A 19,249-nucleotide genomic window follows, 5' to 3' on the forward strand; every position below is an offset into this window, starting at 1 on the left:
CTTGCCTGGAGAATTCCATGGACAGAGGAGCCTGGTGGGCTACAGTCCATGGAATAGGAAAGAGTAGGACGTGACTGAACGATTAACATTCTCACTTTCTTATACTTTTGGCTCCTCTGAAAGCATCTTTCAACAAAATTGGCATCCTTCGCCTCTCAGCCAGACTTTAAAGAATAAGGCAGGCTTGTGTGTGGCAGGACAAATGCATGGGGACCTGAGCTCAGTGAGTGTGAGGCCACCTGCTCTATGTCTGGGAGAAGCACAGGCTTCCTTGGGGGTTGATTGTGCAGCAGCGTTTAGTGGTGGACAGAACAGGGTAGATTCAGAGACCGCCTCGCATATTACCGAGTTTTCACCAACCAGCATCAGGAGAGAGCTCCTTGGGCAGCACCCTGTGGTGGAGGAGCTGCCAGCAGTGTCTTCCTTTCTGTGTTCCTCTCTGGGGGTGCTGAGATTTTTCTGGCGTCTCTAAGTCCCCTAGGGCATTTGCTTGATTCCTGGGGACCTCGTACCTGTGTGCTGTCCATGCTGAGTCTCATGAGTAGGACCAGACTGTGCCCCTGCACGGATGTGGCTCTTGGGGCTGAGCCCTGGCTGGTGACCAGCTTGGAGCCTCCGGATTTGGCACAGGCTTCCCAGGGTCACTGGAGGCAGGAGCCCTGGGACAGGGTCTGGGAGGGGCTTCCTGGGGCTGAGCTTCTCTGTGAGGATCCCTGGGGGCCCTCAGGCCAGGGTCTTCCCTGAGTCCTGCAGAGTCTTCCTCAGGGTCATGGTCACGGGGAGGGGCCCAGGGGGCTGGACTGACAGCGCTCTCCCTCTGCCGTGTCCCTCATCAGACTGTCCTTCTCTCTACACAGTGTCCGCAGGGCCTGGCTTCCGGGAAAGCATTTCTGACCCTTTGGAGTTTTCTCCACAACATGTGTCCTGCACTGAATGTTCAAACCCCGACACGGGACACAATGCAGAGGGGATGGAGGCGCCATCCGGGTCTGTCAGAACAGAATTCACCCCCCAACACCCCGAGGTCAGAGAGGAGGCACTCACGGTGTACGTGGATTTGTCCAGTTTGTCTTTCTGTCTGTAAATCATCCTTTGTAACGAGCAGCATGTAGGATCCTGTGTCTTTCTGGGTGACGCTCTGGATCAGCAGCGTTCCATTGGGGTAAAGTGCCTCCCGTCCGCTGTGTGTAGGCCCTTTGGTAGTTACATTAGTGGGTACTCTATATGATACAATTAGCTGGCTGTTGTCTATCCTTTCTCCTCTGTACCAGGAATAGCCTAGAGGATTCTTTGCCACGTTGTGGGCAAGTAGAAGAACATCTGACCCTTCTGCAGCAAGAGGGGGCATCGTTTCAATCATGGGCTGGGCAGTGGTGGGCGGGGTCCAGAAAGTTAAGAGTGAGACTAGGAGGGAAGAGAGAGAAACCAGTTAATATTGTGACCTGTGTGGGGGATGGGAAAATGGTGCCCTGGGTCCTGAGCAGGTCTCTTCATCCCTCAGCCTTAGTGTGTGCATGTATGTGTGTGTGTGGTTCAAGGGCAGCAGTATGACCCCCGTCACTTCTGCCCCTCTGGGCTCGTTTTTTCCTCTGTTTCCCCTGCTGTCTGCCTGGCTCACTCCCTCGCTGCCCTCACACACCTGCTCACACTCAGGGCCTGTTGGAAGATGCCCCTCCCCATGACCAGCTGCTGTAAAGACCCTCCGTGCTCACTTGCTGACCCTTCCCTGATCCCTTTCCTGCGTGACGCCTGTAGCACCTGCCAGCACACTCTCGATCTCTCTGCTTATCTGTCTTCTTCCCCACAGAGCGCGGACTCCGTGAGGGCAGGGGCTTGTCTGATCCTGGTTATAACCCAGGGCCTGGACCAGGTTCTAGATATTAATTCCTGGAGGTGAAGGACGGAGTGGTCCCAGGAATTCCACAGCCTGGCGTTTGCCAGCTTCTAAGGGTGCGGGTATGGACAGTGTTCGCTGTCCTGGTTATGTGCTTTTCTGTAGTGACATCCAGATATAAATAATTGTTATTGTCATCAGTTTTCAACAATTACTGCTCAGTGAAGAATAACTCATAAAACCTACAGCAGTTGAGGTCTTCCTGCCTCTCACCAGCTCTAGTTCATGGAGAGTCTCCTCTGGCTGAGCCCCCACCCTTCCCAGCTCCGCTGTTTTCTGCCCTCAGGTCTGAACAGAAGCCCTCTGTCCCTTCTCAGAGCCCTGTCTCCCCCAGAGAGCAGCCAGTCTCTTGTTCTCCAGTCTCTGACCACTCCCTGAAAATTGTCCCCTCTCACGTGCCAGGAGGAGCCTGTTCCAGGGGACATGCCTCCTGCTTGCAGGGCCTGACGGGGGCTCCATGGTGCCTGTTGTCTGCTGTGTCCCTCTCTCTGTGAGGAGAACTTCTGGTCCAGAAATGCTCAGAAGCACTGCAATCTGCTGTGCGAGCTCTGCTGTCCTTCCCCCTGTGTTCTGGGCCTGCTCCGGGGGCTGGAGCACTTCGCTGGGTCACGTGGCCCGGGGCGGGGTCTCTGCCCAGGCCCCGCCCTCTGCTTCCCCTCTCCTCCTTCCCCTTCTGTCTGTATTTCTATTCCCTGAACTCTGCCGAGTCCTCTGCCTTCTAGAGCAGTGATTCTCCATCTACACACACGCACACACACACACCTATACACACACACACACACACACACACACCTATACACACACACGCACACACACACACCCCTACACACCCCTACATACCTACACACACATACCTAAACACACACACCCCTACACACACATACCTACGCACACACCTACACACAGACACCTCCATATACACACCGATACACACACACAACCTTGCCTGGAAAAGCACAACCTTGGGGTGTCCGGGCCCAGGGTCCCCACTGCTCTGGATCAGATGCACACTCAGCCTCCCCGACAGCCCTCTGTCATCCCCTTCAGAGGAGGAGCCTGGGGTTGGGGGTGAGGGGTGCATGAGGAACGCTTGTCACAGGGACGTCTTCCCCACGGTGCGTAGGAATCACCTGTGGAGCTTCATGAAGACTGCGAACCCCCAGGTGTCACCTTAGAAATGCTGTTTCAGCAGCCTCCCAGGTCACACGCTGGCCCAGCCTGACTGAGACCCCAGAACACGGGTTAGGCTGCCCACCCACCCCAGTGTTGGCCTCTGCTGTTTTGGTCTGGGGTCTCTCAGCACCACACACGGACCCAGGGGTTTCCAAATTTTGCTGGTAATTGTTCCTGTGAGACCGAAACCCAGCTGGATGCCCAGGGTCTTCCTGTTGTTCTCAAATATCTGAGAAGATTGTGTTTACGCCCTGCAGGAAGGACACACTGACTCTGGAGGAAAGGGGTCACGTGAGTGATGATGGTAGGGTACCTGACCTCCACCTTAGCCAGTCTGGCGTCTGTTTTCAGGGACAGAGACCCAGAACCAGGTGTCAGGAGGAGCTGCAGTTCTCAGGTGAGAAGGGAAAGGCTTCCTGTGTGTCCTGGGAAGAGAGGAACCTGGTGCTGAGGGTGGGCAGACTGTGGGCTCCCTGGTCCTCAGGTCAAGTTCCGGGAGACTCTCCCTCTCCGTGTCTGTTGGCTGAGCCTTGGTTCAGAACTATGCAGGTCCTCCTTGCCATTATAGGGCCTCCTCTGTCACCCTGGCTGATTTTTCTGTGGTCACTGTGATCTTTCCCAGGGGTGGTTCCAGGCAGGGAGGGGAGCTGGCATGGGTGCCTATAGGCCCCCAGAAAGCTGGGTAGCATAGTGTGGCATATAGGAGTGACCCTGAGAGTCTGTTGAGGAGGGGTCCCCTGGGGTCTAACGCCTGATGATCTGAGGTGGAGCTGAGGGAATAATAACAGATATAAGTGCCCAGTAATTGTAATGTGCTTGAACTATCCCCAAATCATCTCCACCACTTCGCATTTGTCTTCCATGAAACCGGTCCCTGGTGCCAAAAAGGTTGGAGACCGCTGTTTAGAGGGAGGGATGGAAATCAGGCTCCTTCCCCACCTCCTTAGGCAAAGCAAAGTTCACCTGTTAATTTCCTGTGTGTTGTCTGGGTGGCCCAATGTTGCCCCCTGGAGGTCATGAGCAGACCTGGGGACAATGTAATGGGCTGCACAAGGGTGCAAAGGCCAAAGGGTGTGAGCTGGCTCTGTGCCCTGGGCAGAGGTGGGCAGTGACCTCCAGACTGAGGGGCAATCATCCAGGGTCCAGGTCACTGTGGGTCCCCAGACTTCCCGACTCCATCCCAATGCAGGTTGAGCCCAGGGAGAGGATGGGGGTTATCCAGTAGCAGGAGAACCATCCATCCAGGTGGATATGTGCTTAGGAGGAGCTCTCAGTCCTTGAGGCTTCAAAGGAAGGGCCGGTAGGGGGGTCTCTGGGGCTATGGGGAGAGGATGGCGGCCTGGACCCAGAAGGCCCTGTTCTTTCCCCTCTCACAGCACTGTGGCTGCCCTCAAGTCATCTGTGTCCCCATCAGTGGCCTCCCCACGGTGCTAGGACCTGGGGCAGCTCCACCTGGAGACTCTGTCACACAGGCTTCCCTGTCAGGGGATGGGAGACCCCCATGGGACCCCAGCCCCTCTGAGATGGAGCAACTGCAGAAGCTGGGCTCCCCTCTTCCACCCTGCTCCGGAAGTTCCCCAACTTTCCCCAAATGCCTGGGGAGGCTGAGATGTCTCCAGGAACCAGACCCAGGTGTCCCCATGGATCAGGGACCTTGGGATAAGGAGCTGTGCCCTGATTCCCGTGAGTTTACACTGGGGCTCCCCCCTCCCCAGGGTGAATCCCTTGGAATGGAGGATCGGGAGTCTGAGCCAGGTCAGGTCTCCGTGAGAAGGGGAAGGACTCGGACTGCTGGCTCTGACCCTCCAGGGAGACTACAAGATTCTCCCGAGTAGAGACGGGAGCGGGTGTGACTATCTGGGAATGAGCAGAGGTCTGACTTCTCACAGTTAAGAGGCCCCTGTTCTCCCTGCTGACTCCAGGAGGAATAAAGTCCCATCCTGGAGCAGCTGTGGGCACTTACAGGTCTCCTCCCACTCTGATGCCAGGGCTCCTGTGTCAATAAGGAATATTCTCTGACCCCTCGGTGTCACACTGGGTGGGGGTGGGGAATCTGGCATCTGTTATGTAGATTCTCTTATCTATTTAAAGAATATTTATTGAGCATGTGTGACATGTCAGCCCTGGGTTGCATTCTGGACTCCAGAGAATAGGATAGACTTGGGTCTTGGGTGAAAACACTTGGGGAGGCAGACACTCAGAGAAAGTCCTGGAATTAATGAGCTAATTATCATGGAGGGAAGGACCATGAAGGGGAAGGTCTTGTGCATCCAGAGTCTGTAATGGGGTCTCAGCTGGACTGGGGTCGTGGAAGGCATCCCTGGGGAGCAGATGGCTAATAAATTTGAACAGTCAGATGGACTTTAAGGTAGATTTGGGCAGATAGGGAAGGGGAGGCAGGGTGCCCCTGGCAACACAATGGTTGGCAGTTGCCTACAGGAGCAAGAACAGGAAGGAGGTTATCCTGGCTGAAGCTTTGAACTTGTAACTGAATTTGGAGGCTCGATGGATGAGCAGAGGTGTTACCTGTGTGTCTGTCCCCGGTGTAGATATGAGAAGGCCTGAGGTCTGGGTTGGTACGTGGGTGTTGCGGCCCACTTAGTGTCTGCTTTAACTGGTACCGCTCTGCCTAGAGGATTAGAATGGATCTGGGCGAAGTGGTTAGCATCGTGAGGCGGTCAGTTATGCCCACTGACCCCAGGGAGACAGGGGAGGGATGAAGGTGCCCCTACACACCTACGGCTCAGCTGTGTGGAGCTGCAGGTGTCTCTCCTGGTGACTCTTGAGAAACATGCCTCTGGGACAGGTGTCATAGCCATAGTGGGTGTCATCTTTCTGAGGCTGAATGAAGGGAGTCCTGGTGTCCAGAGACCCAGAGCCAAGGCCCTGGTGAATGGAGGTGCTGGATGGTGCTACGTGGGTTCACACGGTCACAGTGCAAAAGATGTATGGAGGGACAGATCCTTGTCTCCTCTTGATTGGAACCCTGTCTGTGTCCGGGAGAGAAAATGGGGCTGAGCCAGGGCAGAGAGGGCAAGCACAGCAGGGCACAGAGGACCTAGGTGACTGCTCAGTTGTGGGATGTGAGAGGAAATCTGTCCCCATGAAAGACAGGGGAGGCCCCTGGTACCCAGGTGACCATTATACTGGCTACTTGAGTGTTTTGAATGACCATTAGGGATGCTGGATAGTTACCCCTGTCAATGGGACCTTAGTGGGGAAGAGGAAGTTGGGAGTGACTGTGGGAGCCCTAGTTCCTTTTCTTCCCTGGGGTTCACAGGCAGATGGATGGGGTTCTCAGGTGATGGCTTCTACCCTGGAGACTGGTCTTCAGGTCCCACTTGTCCTTCAGCAGGACCGTTGCTCTGCTGGAAGCATGGAGAGATGGCAAAGGCTCTAACACCAGGCTTGGGGCTCAGACAGGAGGAGCTCGGGAGGGTAGCCCAGGCGTTCTGCTCAGTCTTGCTCCCTGGGGGAGGGGGCATATCTGGGGTTTGGGGGACAATAGGCTGTGCTCAGGAGCCTTCCAGGCTTGGTAACCGCTGTCTCCTAGCTCAGGCATTGGGGGTCAGGACTTAATCATGAAACATTCCCTCTAAGTTGAAGACAAGACAGTTATCTGACTCTCAGAGGCAGGGAGATACTCTGCGAGGATAGTTCCCAGCCTCCTTGAGGACACCCTCCATGTGTAGGAATCATTCACCTGGAAGTTGTCATTGGTGTAGCTATAACTAATACACAGAGAGAAGAAAGTGCTCCTGATGGATAAACTAGAGCAAACTGGGTTATCCCTGAACACATTCTACTGTGTTCATTGTTCTCACAGAATAGAAATGGGCAGGATATCTAGGTGCCCCTTCTTGCTGAAGCCTGGGGCTGAGCACAGCAAGAGACACTGTCCATGGTGCTGATGAACACAGGCCACCTATTGACTTGGGAGTCATGGTCTTTGCGTCACATCTGCTTTCTTTTCATTCAGAAAAATCGAGCATTGCTAGAAAAGAAGAGGCTTCCCTGGTGGCTCAGACAGTAAAGAATCTGCTTGCAATGCAGAAGATGCGGGTTTAATGAACCTCTGAAGAAGGGAATGGTTACCCACTGCAGTATTCTTGCCTGGAGAATCCCACGGACAGACGTGCCTGGTGCATTACAGTCCATGGGGTCGCAAAGAGTTGGACATGACTGAACAACTTTCACTTCACAGAAAAGAACAGGTGGAGAGAGCTGCAGGGAGTGTGGACTGGCCTCTATCTCCATGGCTCAGGGCCAGTGATGGTACTGTGGACGACATGGCAGGACTTGACCCCGCATCAGGATGACAAATTCCAAGATGCCCAGAGCAGATTGCAGTGTGGGAACATGATGACCACGGCCCTGAGAGGACTGGTAGGCAGAGCAAAGACTCCTGAGGGATGTGCACAGCCTCCTGCTAAAAACCCAAGAATGTGCCCCGTGATTAAGGAAACCTACAGATGAAATTCCGATCATGTGACTGGGAGATTATTTTGGGGTATATGGGAGATTATGGTGGGGGATGTATTTGGCTGAGCCCAATACATTCACAATGTTCCTTACAAATCAAAGAGGAAGGCAGGAGAGGCAGGGCCAGAGGAATTGGGATGATGGAAGCAGAGCATGGGGAGCTTCAAGATGCTCCACTGCTGGCTTTGACGATGGAGGAAGGGGCCACGAACCCAGGAAACTAGGCCACCTCTCACAGCTTGGAAAGGCGAGGAAATGAACTGTCTGTAGGATCCAGAAAGAACAGGGTCATATTGACTCCTTGATTTGGGTAGATTTGTGCCACTGAATTTATGTTGATTTGTTACAGCACAATTAGGAACTACAAGAGGTGCCACCTTGTCTAATCCAAGATGGTGTGCCTGGGGGATAAAGAGTAATTTAGACTTAAATCATGATCGGAAGCTTTGCAGATGGTTTCTCTTACCTCTCATCTCATCTCAGCACAATTGATACTTGGCCACTGGCAGAGCATGCTTGCCAACTGTGGGCTCTGTGCCCTAGTGCACACACCTGCTGTATTTGTGTGAGTGTGGGCACCTGATCCGAGCGGACCTATATGAGAACAGCACCTATCCCAGGGACCTCGGGGAGAGACTGAGAACTGCTAACCCAGGCGTGTGGTGGGGGCTGCAGGTGAGATCCAGGTGGGAAGGGCCCTTGGGACACTTTGAGGAGGGGACAGGTGGGCCTTTTGACATGGCAGCCAGGTTGAGTTTTAGGTAGAGCCTGCAACTCTGCCCTGAGGCTCATGTGTGTGTGTGTGTGTGTGTGGTGAGAGACACAATTTGCATTGGAGAGCAAAATGGAAACCAGCGGGAAGTGGACAGAGGGCACAGGAAATTTCTGGGAGGACCTTGCTCAGAGCATGGCTTCTGGGTCCCTCTTACTTTGGTGACTCTGATTGCTCCTCTGTGTCTCCCCAGAGGGAACAATTTTCTCAGTGCTTAGGTCCTTAGAGACACAACAGAAACCCATGGAGAGAGTAGGCATTCTGAATCTTGGATCTGGGGACAGACAAATGTTCCTGTCCGATCACTGACTCAGTGGACATGATTTGGAGCAAACTCCAGGAGATATTGAGGGACAGGGAAGCCTGGTGTGCTGCAGTCCATGCAGTCCCAAGGAGTCGGACATGACTTAGCTACTGAATAACAAAAATTCATTTGAGGTAGCCAGAAGTTGGGGCCGGCAGGGCCTGGTGAGGAGGACCAGAGGGTTTAGGACGCCAAGAGGCTGCAAAGGGGCCTCACCCATAATATTTGTCTCACCCACGACTTGTTCTTCTTTCCTGACTCGTGTGCTAGAGGCTCTCAAAGGATCCCATATTCTGTGCTCCAGAGACTCAGTTATAAGCAATCAAACACTGAGAGGTGTCCATGACTCCAGGGCAGTGTGAGAACAGCCGATTGCCCACGTGGCTGGGCAGGGGTCTTGTGACCCTCCTTTCCTGTTAGTATGGTCCCCTCCCCCACCAGCCTCACATTCTTCCCTGTGCTTTCTCCCAGGGAATAGATGGGGAGGTCAGGTAACTTAGAGTTAATACTTTCCCTGTGGGGCCCAGGAGAGAATGGAGCAGAGATTCAGGTGAATTACTGGCTGGACAAGACCCAAGTGTAGTATATTTTGCAAAGCAAGGGGAAAGTGAAAGTCGCTCAGTCGTGTCCAACTCTTTGGGACCCCATGGACTGTATAGTCCATGGAATTCTCCAGGCTAGACTACTGGAGTTGGTAGCCTTTCTGTTCTCCAAGGGATCTTCCCAACCATGGGATCGAACCTTGGGACCACCCAAGATCTGAATAAAGAGCACTTTCCCCTTGTGGCTCAGCTAGTAAAGAATCCACCTGCAATCCAGTGCAAGGGGGAAGTGCTCTTTATTTACCAGCTGAGCCACAAGGGGGAAGTGCTCTTTATTTTCCAGCTGAGCCACAAGGGGGAAGTGCTCTTTATTCAGATCTTGGGAGGTCCACAATGGGTCACAGGCCCAGTCACTTGCCCTGATGGCTTTCCTCCCTCCAACTGTGGGAATGGTAGTCTGAGTTCTGGTCCATCTAGGGTTCAGGGCAGCCTATCAGGGTCTCCAGGAATCCAGGAGGGACCCGGACGCTGGACCCAGATTCCCAAATACCCTCAGGGCTCAGAGCTGGTTCTCTGCCTCAGGCTCTTCCTCTTGACCTCACTTGGGTCTTGGGTCTCAGATAAGCTCTTTCCCACAATCCGTAACCATATGTGTCTGGGGGAACTAAGGACCCACATCTGCTTTGTGGTTGAGCCCACAGTAAACATCTGTGTTGGGGCGTAGTAATTCCTGCAAAAGAAAACCGATGCCTTGGAGCTCATGTAACCTTCTCAAATGTTGTATCAGGGACTTCCCGGCCCCAGGTCCCCCAGGGTTGCTCTGTGGGGGGCCTGTTTGTATCAGAGGTTTTTGGTCCAGACCCATCTCCTCTTCTTCCCATTTTCCATCTTTCCTCTTATTTCTTGAACCTCCAAACACAGCCAGGTGTAAAGGGGGCATTTCCTCGGCCCCTTGGGCTTATGAGACCAGAACTTGGATCCCCACACTCACCTGGTAGATGGGAACTTGTAGCTTGGCATCAGGTAGGGAGGCCTGGGGCATGGGAGAGAGTGGGCATCAGCAGAGAGGGAAGGAGAGTCATTTCTTCCAAGCATCCACCTCCAAGCCTTAAGCCCCCACCCCAAATCCTATCTGAGATGTGTATCCCACCCCTGTTAGCCTGGCTCCCCTGACTGATAATCCAGGGCCCACCTGGTTCCTTCTGGACTCCAAGGTTCTCTTAAGGCCAAGTGAGGGGACCAGGGAAGCCTCAGGATAAGGTGGTGGGTGGTCATGTCCCTGAAACGCATCCAGGTCCTGGCATGGTGGGAATTGCCATGTCTTAACAACTCCTACTGAGCTTCCCTGTTGGCTCAGAGGTAAAGAATCTGCCTGCAGTGTGGGAGAACAGGTTCATTCCTGGGTCAGGAAGATCCCCTGGAGAAGGCAATGACAACCCACTCCAGTATTCTTGCCTGGAAAATTCCATAGACAGAAGAGCCTGGAGGGCTACAGTCCATGGGGTCACATAAGTCAGATATGACTGAGTGACTTTCAACTACCCTCGAGTGAAGGGGGTCTGCACAGTGCATCAGGGTTGGACAGTCCTCCTTCCCTGAGCCTGTGAAGCTGGGACCCTGGGGAGAAGAGACAAGGAAGGGATGTACTTACCTGGGAGACAGAGCTGCCAGAGGAACCACCTCCTGGGAGGAGACAGGAGTTACCACTGAGCATGTGAGGAAGCTTAGCCCATTCTCCTAGGAGAGGTTGGATGTCCACCTTCTGGAGAACCATGGGAGAAAGATCCCCACCAAGGGAGAGAACCTCTGGCAATTTCAGGCCCCAGTGAGGGCGAGGGAGCCTCCCAGGATGATAACCCATAGGAAAAGCAGACTAGCCAATCGGGTCCCTTGTGCTGAAGCCCCAGAGAAAGGGCCAGAGACCCTGGGGGTGGCAGGCAGGAACAGACATGGCAGGGCCTGACCAGAACTAGCCTCCTCTCTCTCTTGTGTTTTTCTACTTCTAATGTGCTTGTCTGAGATTGACCCAGGTAGCTTTATAATCAGTGTTCATGTCTAAAGCACTGGAGTTGTTAGTGTGGAAGGATGGCTGTATCCATATTGGAGAGGTCTGAGAAGAACCTCGGAGGAGGCAATGGCAGCCCACTCCAGTACTTTTGCCTGGAAAATCCCATGGACTGAGGAGCCTGGTAGGCTGCAGTCCATGGGGTCACTAAGAGTTGGACACAACTGAGCGACTTCACTTTCACTTTTCACTTTCATGCATTGGAGAAGGAAATGGCAACCCACTCCAGTATTCTTGCCTGGAGAATCCCAGGGACGGGGAAGCCTGGTGGGCTGCCGTCTATGGGGTCTCACAGAGTCGGACATGACTGAAGCGACTTAGCAGCAACAGTAGCAGAGAAGAACCTGCTTCTCAAGAAGAACATGTTCTTTCTTAATGTTAAATTATTTATCCCTGGTTGAAGAGAATCTGGAGCTGAAGTATAAGAACTGAAAGCAATAACTTACAAGAGTGATTCATCCGCACATTTGAGCAGGTAGAAGAAAGAATCAGTGAACATGAAGATAGAAAGAAAAATTATTCAGACTGGGCAGTAGAAAGGAAATAAATGAGGAATAGTGAAACGAGGGAAAGTATTATGCAGAACTCCATCAAGTGGACAAACATATGCAGTATGGCAGTTCCTGAAGGAGAAGAGAGAAAAAAGCAATGAAAAAAAATATAAAAAATTAATGGCTTAAAACTTCCTGAACTAGATGAGAGATTACATATCAAGGGTGGTTCAGTTCAGTTCAGTTCATTCGCTCAGTCGTGTCCAACTCTTTGCGACTCCATGAATCACAGCATGCCAGGCCTCCCTGTCCATCACCAACTCCCGGAGTTCACCCAAACTCATGTGCATTGAGTCGGTGATGCCATCCAGCCATCTCATCCTCTGTCATCCCCTTCTCCTCCTGCCCTCAATCCCTCCCAGCATCAGGGTCTTTTCCAATGAGTCAACTCTTTGCATGAGGTGCCCAAAGTATTGGAGTTTCGGCCTCAGCATCAGACCTTCCAATGAACACCCAGGACTGGTCTCCTTTAGGATGGACTGGTTGGGTCTCCTTGCAGTCCAAGGGACTCGCAAGAGTCTTCTCCAACACCACAGTTCAAAAGCATCAATTCTTCGGCACTCAGCTTTCTTCACAGTCCAAGGGTGGTTAAGGAACTCCAAAAAAGGATCTTTCAAGATACAGGTGTTCTGACACAATATAGTCAAATCACTGAAAGACCGAGGGAAAGAGAGATGATTAAAGCAGCAAGAGAGAAGTGACTTATCATGTACAGTGGATCTTCAATAAGGTGAAAATCAAATTCCACATCAGAGAAAAGGGGCCAGAAGGTTTTGGGACCACTGATTTAAGTCCTAAAAGGAAGACTGTCAACTGGGAAAGCAATGTACAGAAAAAATCTCCTTCAATGAAGCTCAAATTAGGACTTTCCCAGATAAACAATAGTCAAGGGAGTAAATTCCTTGGACACAAGCCATATATGAAATGTAAAAGGAATCCTTTTAGATGACGGAACAAACATTGGACAGTAACTCAAAGTCATTGGAATATATAAAGAACAGTGGTCAAAGTGACACAATATCTTATTTAAGCCAGTATTATTGTCTTTTTTGTAATCACTTGTTTTTCATTTCAAAGATATTTCATGTAACAATATTTATAAATCTATATAATGGATGTACATTGTATAATGATGTCTGAAACCTATGACAATAAGTGTATAGAATGGGGGGAATGGAGATGTATACTACACATTGTATTACACATTATAGAATCTAATTGGCATTTCAACTCAATAGATACATGTTTAAGATATTAATTGTCATCTTCAAGTTAGCCACTAAGGAAAGAACTGAAATACACTGGACAGGGAAAGAACAGAATCAAAATGACACTTAAGAAAGGAAATCACTTAACTACCAAAGAGGAAGTAATAGAGGAATTACTGAATAAAGCACGTAGGACATATACCAAGTAGCGAGATGGAAGAAGCCCTTTCCTATCAGGACGTATCTGACTCATAGCCTCAACCTTCAAATTAAAGGCAGAGGTTGACAGAATGGATTAAAATTATGACCCATCTCTATACTCTCTTCAAGGGACTCACATTAGATACAAAGACATAGAAGGTTGAAGTAAGGCTGGAAAAAGATACTCTATGCAAATAGTAATAAAAAGAGAATTGTGGTTATATGAGTGTCTGCTATAATAACCTCTAAATCTAAAAAGCCCACAAGAGACAAAGTAGGACCTTGAATATCAAGAAAAGTTTCCATTCACCAAGGAAATTGAACAGTTATAAGCATCATGCACCCAACAACACAGCACCAGAATTATGAATCAAAATGGACAGCGTCGAGGGGAGAAATAGCTTGGTCATAACAGTGACACTACAACACCCCACTTTCAATAATGGACACAGCAGTCAGAGAGAATTTCAGCGAGAACTAGAGACCGTGAGAGCACTGTAAACCAATGAGACCTAACCGACCAATAGACAGCACACAAGCATAGGAGTTTATGTTGCACAAAGTACAGTCCTCAAGGCCCCCATCTCTCACCACACACGACCACCGCCCATCCTGTGAAGAAATGGTATCAATTCCACTGTAGAGACGATGGTGCAACTAAGAAAGCCAAGTGGAGGGACCTGGAGTTGAATGTGACAGCAAGCCTGCAATCACAACAGTGCGAACTAACATACCGAACACTTGAAAGTGAAAAAGTGAAAGTTGCTCAGTCCTGTTGGACTCTTTGAGACCACATGGACTATACAATCCATGGAATTCTCCTGGCCTGAATGGTGGAGTGGGTAGCCTTTCCTTTCTCTGGGGGATCTTCCCAACTGAGGGACTGAACCCAGGTCTCCCGCACTGCAGGCGGATTCTTCACCAGCTGAGCCCCCAGGGAAGCCCTACTTCCTGAACACACATCTGCTGTGTGATTTCCACCTTCATTGGAAAGCCTATCACAAAACTTTATAAAAGTGTATGTAAACACCACGGTACAATAAGAAAAAGGGAGATTTAGACTTTAATACCTCACTGGGGCTTCCCAGGTGGAACTAGTGGTAAAGAACTTGCCTGCCACTGCAGGAGACGTAAGAGACACAGATCCAATCCCTGGGTGGGGAAGATCCCCTGGAGGAGGACACGGCAACCCCTGCAGTGGAAGGTGGAGTCTTAACCACTGGACTGCCCAGGAAGTCCCAGGTACTGATTTTAGTGCTGCTTCCAGTGGTCTTGGCAACGAGGCTTCACAGCAGAGGGCCAGGAGAAATCAGGGGATGAGGAGGGCAGAGACAGCACACGTTCCAATTGCTTGAAGTGAAGGAAATGAGATGATAGGCTAATTGTTGGTGGAGTTAATAAAAGAAGCTTATTCAGATTAAAATGGGCTTCACTGGAGGCTTAGACGATAATGCAGGAGACATGGGTTCAGTCCCTGAGCTGGAAAGATCCCCTGGAGAAGGGAATGGCAACCCACTCCAGGAATCTTGCCTGGGAAATCCAGTGGACAGAAGCCTAGTGGGCTACAGTCTGTGGTGTTGCAAAGAGTCAGACAGGACTTAACAACTAACACAGGACGTAATGATGGTTACTCACTCAGCCTACGGGGGTCACTTATTCTGGAGTTGCCCCCACTGGAGACCTCACACTGATAATTCCCAGTGTCCCCTCTGCTGACCCAGTCTAGGGTGAGGGTGCTGTTGTCGGGGGTGAGGGTCATCCCCTCTGTCATCTTCTCTGGCCTTTGGAAAGCTAGCATATAGAGACCCCAGTCTCATCTATGAGGCAGGTCAGGACCACAGGACCCTCATGTTCTGTGACTGTGGTGTTGCTGGTTTGGAGGGAGGGCCGTGCCACTGGGGCTGTGGAGAGACAGAGGAAATAAATGACTGAGAGTGAGTCAGGGCCTGGGCCATACTCCCTCCTCAGTCTTGGGGCCCAGTGATCTCTGTAAAGGCGACTCTAAGGAAGGCCCTGGGTCTTTGTTCAGGTGACAATGGGAAAGAGATGACTTCACATCTCCTCTGACCCTCAGATCACACCAGGGGGACCCTTGCCTGGTTGCTGGGACAACATTTTAGTATTGGACAGCTTGTGGGATCAGCCCCGGGAACCTCTTCTCAGCCCATGTATCCAGCAACCTCATCATCAGGTGGAAATCTTCTATGATGCTTCCACGTGGCCCTATCCAAAGGAATAAATGTTAGCCCCTCTCATTCAGAACATTGTTGTTCAGTTGCTCAGTTATGTCTGACTGTTTGTGACCCACAGGCTGCGGCACACCAGGCTTCCCTGTCCTTCACTATCTCCCAGAGTTTGTTCAAACTCTTGTCCATTGAGTCGGTGAAGCCATCCAACCATCTCATCCTCTGTTGCCCTCTTCTCCTCCTGCCCTCGATCTTTCCCAGCATCAGGGTCTTTTCCATGAGTCGGCTCTTTGCATCAGGTAGCCGAAGTACTGGAACTTCAGCTTCAGCGTCAGTCCTTCCAATGAATGTTCAGGGTTGATTTCCTTTAGGATTGATTCGTTTGATCTCTTGGCTGTCCAAGGGACCCTCAAAAGTCTTCTCCAGCACCACAGTGCAAAAGCATCAATTCTTTGGCATTCAGCCTTCTTTATGGTCAATTCTCACATACTTACCTGACTACTGGATAAACCATAACTTTGACTATATGGACCTTCACACATCTGTTTATTTTGGGGAGGCAGGCTTGCCAGCCCTCTCCATGTTTTGGGTAGAACAGCTTTATATTATTAAGGAACGTGTTCCCATTTGTGAAATAATTTAGTTGGGAATGAAGGTGATCCGGTTAGTTTTCATGATCTTAGGACCATGGGAGATTATAGTTGAATGGTTTCTTAATCTGAAGAAGTCTTTTAATCCTGGCCTGTGGAGTGAATATCATGGTGAAGGAAATCTCTAGAGAGAAGTGGTTATTGTTTTAACAAAAGGCTGTAAAAACTAGTCCTTCTATAAACTAGGGGAACTGTCTATGGGACACAGCTTGGTTAATAATTATTTCCCGGATGTTTTAGAAGATGAGAGAAGCCTCTCTCTGTGTCTCTCTCCCTCTTTCTCTCTCCCCCTTCTCTATTTCTCACTCTCTTCTCTGTCTCTGGGCTTCCCTCATATCTCAGTTGGTAAAGAATCCGCCTGCAATGCAGGAGACCTGGGTTCGATCCCTGGGTTGGGAAGATCCCCTGGAGAAGGGAAAGGCTACCCACTCCAGTATCCTGGCCTGGAGAATTCCATGGACTATACAGTCCATGGGGTCACAAAGAGTTGACTGAGCGACTTTCACTTTCACTTCTCTGTCTCTGCCTCTTTCTCTCTCCCTCCCACCCCTCCAACCTTCTCTTGAAAGAGAGAAAGAAGATAGGAAAAAAGGAAGAAAGAAAACCAGAGAGATCTCCACCTGAGGCTCAGTGAGAATGCTCCAGGGACCACTTATTAGAGACCCCGATTTTCTGATTGTGGTGCTATCCAGGCCTGTCAGGTAATGTTGGATCTGAGAGTACACGGAATGGTTGGGGATAAAGAGAACCTGGGCATATTTCTGAGGCTTCGCATTGACAAGCCAAGAATCCTGTGTGGTAGGAGAGGTGAGGTTTTCCTCTGGATGGTAACAGGAGTCTGAGAAGGAAGTGGTGGGGGCGGCCGGGCCGTCTGAAGCAAAGAGCATAAAGCCACATGGTGCAATCAGAGGGAAAGGAAATTCTTGGTCTGTATTAGGGCCCCAAGGTTCTTCTGAGCTGTTCACACACATGTCTGAAAATTTTCTCATCATAACTCTTCATACTCAGTCATTTTGAGTCTGACATATTCATCTGTTTCTCCCATCATATTCTGGTGATCCTTAGCCCCTCAAGAGAGAGCAGCCCCTTCCCTCTCCATCTTGATTTAAGGGGGGCCTGCCTGAACTTGCCTGAAACAGGAACTCACGGCCAGTCTCGGTGTCCGGGGGTGGGAGTCTGTGTGCCTAGGCCTGACAGGGATGGGTATGGCCTGGCCTCTGGCAGCATGGATTTGGGTAGGCAGCCTGGACCACATAGGAACAGAGGTTACTCACAGAGGACATCCAGGGTGAGTGGCTCACTGCGGCTGACACTCACTGGGTTCCTGGCTTCGCACACATAGGGTCCTGTGTCATTCCTTGTCACAGTGAGTACAGTGAGAATCCTGTGGTCCTCAGACAATTCCAGCCTGGTGCTGCTGGGGAGGCTCTGATTGTTGATCCACAACATGTAGGAGGTGTTGAGTCTCAGCTCCACGTTTTAATGCCACAGTGTGTGAACAGAACTCACCCGCCTCCCCAACACTCCGAGGTCAGAGAGGAAGCACTCACAGTATACACAGAGATGTCCGATTTGTCTTTCTGTCTCTAAATCGTTCTTTGCAACGAGCAGGGTGTAGGATCCTGTGTCTTTCTGGATGACGTTCTGGATCAGCAGGGTTCCGTTGGGGTAAAGTGTCTCCCGACCACTGTGGGCAGAGCCTTTGGTAGTTGCATTAGTGTCTACTCTGTATGATGCAATTAGCTGGGTGCTGTCTACCCTTTCTCCTCTGTACCAGGCAGGCATAGCCTAGAGGCTTCTCTTGCAGATTGTGGGCAAGTAGGAGAACATCCGTCCCTTCTGTGGCAAGGTGGGGCAACAATTTAACAGGGAGTTGTCCAGTGGTGGGCGGGGGCCAGAAGTGTAAGAGTGGGACTAGGAGGGAAGAGAGAGAAACCAGTTAATATTCTGACTTGTGCGTTGGGATGGAAAAATGGTGCCCTGAACAGATCTCTTCATCCCTCCGCCTTGGGAGTGTGTGTGTGTGTGTGTGTGTGTGTGTGTGTATGTGTTTCAAGGTCAGCAGCATGACCCCCATCACTTCAGCCCCTCTGGGCTCGTTTTTTCCTCTGTTTCCCCAGCTGTCCCCTGGTTCACTCCCTCGCTGCCCTCACAACCTGCTTACGCTCAGGGCCTCTTGGGAGATGCCCCTCCCCCCGACCAGCTGCTGTAAAGACCCTCCGTGCTCACTTGCTGACCCTTCCCTGCTCCCTTTCCTGCGTGACGCCTGTAGCACCTGCCAGCACATTCTTGATCTCTCTCTACTTGTGTGTCTTCCTCCCCACAGGGAGTGGGCTCCGTGAGGGTAGGGGCTTGTCTGATCCTGCTTGAAACCCAGGGCCAGGACCAGGCTCCAGACGTTAGTACCTGGGGATGAAGGAAGGAGAGTTCCCAGGAATTCCACAGCCTGGTGATTATTTGTCAGCTTCTAAGGGTGCAGGGTAAGGACAGTGTTTACTGTCCTGGTTCTGTTATTTTCTGTAGTGAAATGAAGATATAAATTATTGTTATCATCATCAGTTTTCAACAATTACTGCTCAGTGAAGAATAACTGATAAACCTACAGCAGTTGAGGTTTTCGCGCCCCTCACCAGCTCTAGTTTGTGGAGATGTTTCCCTTGTTGCTTCTCCCCTCCCCCCACCCGCCCCTGCTCCGCTCTCCTCTGCCCTCAGGTCCAAACAGAAGCCCTCTGTCCCCTCTCAGAGCCCCGTCTTCCCCAGAGACCACCCAGTCTCTTGTTCTCTCATCTCTGCCCCCTCCCTGAAACTTGACCCTCTCACCTGCCAGCAGGAGCCTGTTCCAGGGGATGCACCGTCTGCGGGGAGGGCCTGAGGGGGTCCCCATGGTGCCTGCTGTCTGCTGTGTCCCTCTCTCTGTGAGGAGGCGCTCACAAGCACTGATGTCCATCGTGTGAGCTCTGCTGTCCTTCCCACTCTGGCTGGGCCTCCACCGGGGGCAGGAGCACTTCCCTGGGTCACGAGACCCGGGGGCGGGGTCTCTGCCCAGGCCCCTCCCTCTCCCTCTCTTCTCATTCCTTCCTGCCTCTCTGGTCCCTCTACCTCTTTTTTCTCTCTACACACACACATACTTCAGAGATATTGTGGCTTGGTTCTAGACCATTGGAAAAGCAAGTGCATGAACTTGGGGTATCTCAGGGCATTTTTGGAGAATGTATTCATTC

At 51.3% G+C, this 19,249-nt stretch overlaps 1 pseudogene; it reads right to left on the reverse strand.

Annotated features, from left to right (window-relative positions):
- Window positions 1-18,983, reverse strand: part of LOC104997750 — a 30,181-nt pseudogene extending 11,198 nt beyond the window's left edge.
- Window positions 18,984-19,249: the final 266 nt, after the last annotated feature.

Source organism: Bison bison, unplaced genomic scaffold (assembly GCF_000754665.1).
Source record: "Bison bison bison isolate TAMUID 2011002044 unplaced genomic scaffold, Bison_UMD1.0 scf7180017864313, whole genome shotgun sequence".
Classification (NCBI taxonomy): domain Eukaryota; kingdom Metazoa; phylum Chordata; class Mammalia; order Artiodactyla; family Bovidae; genus Bison; species Bison bison.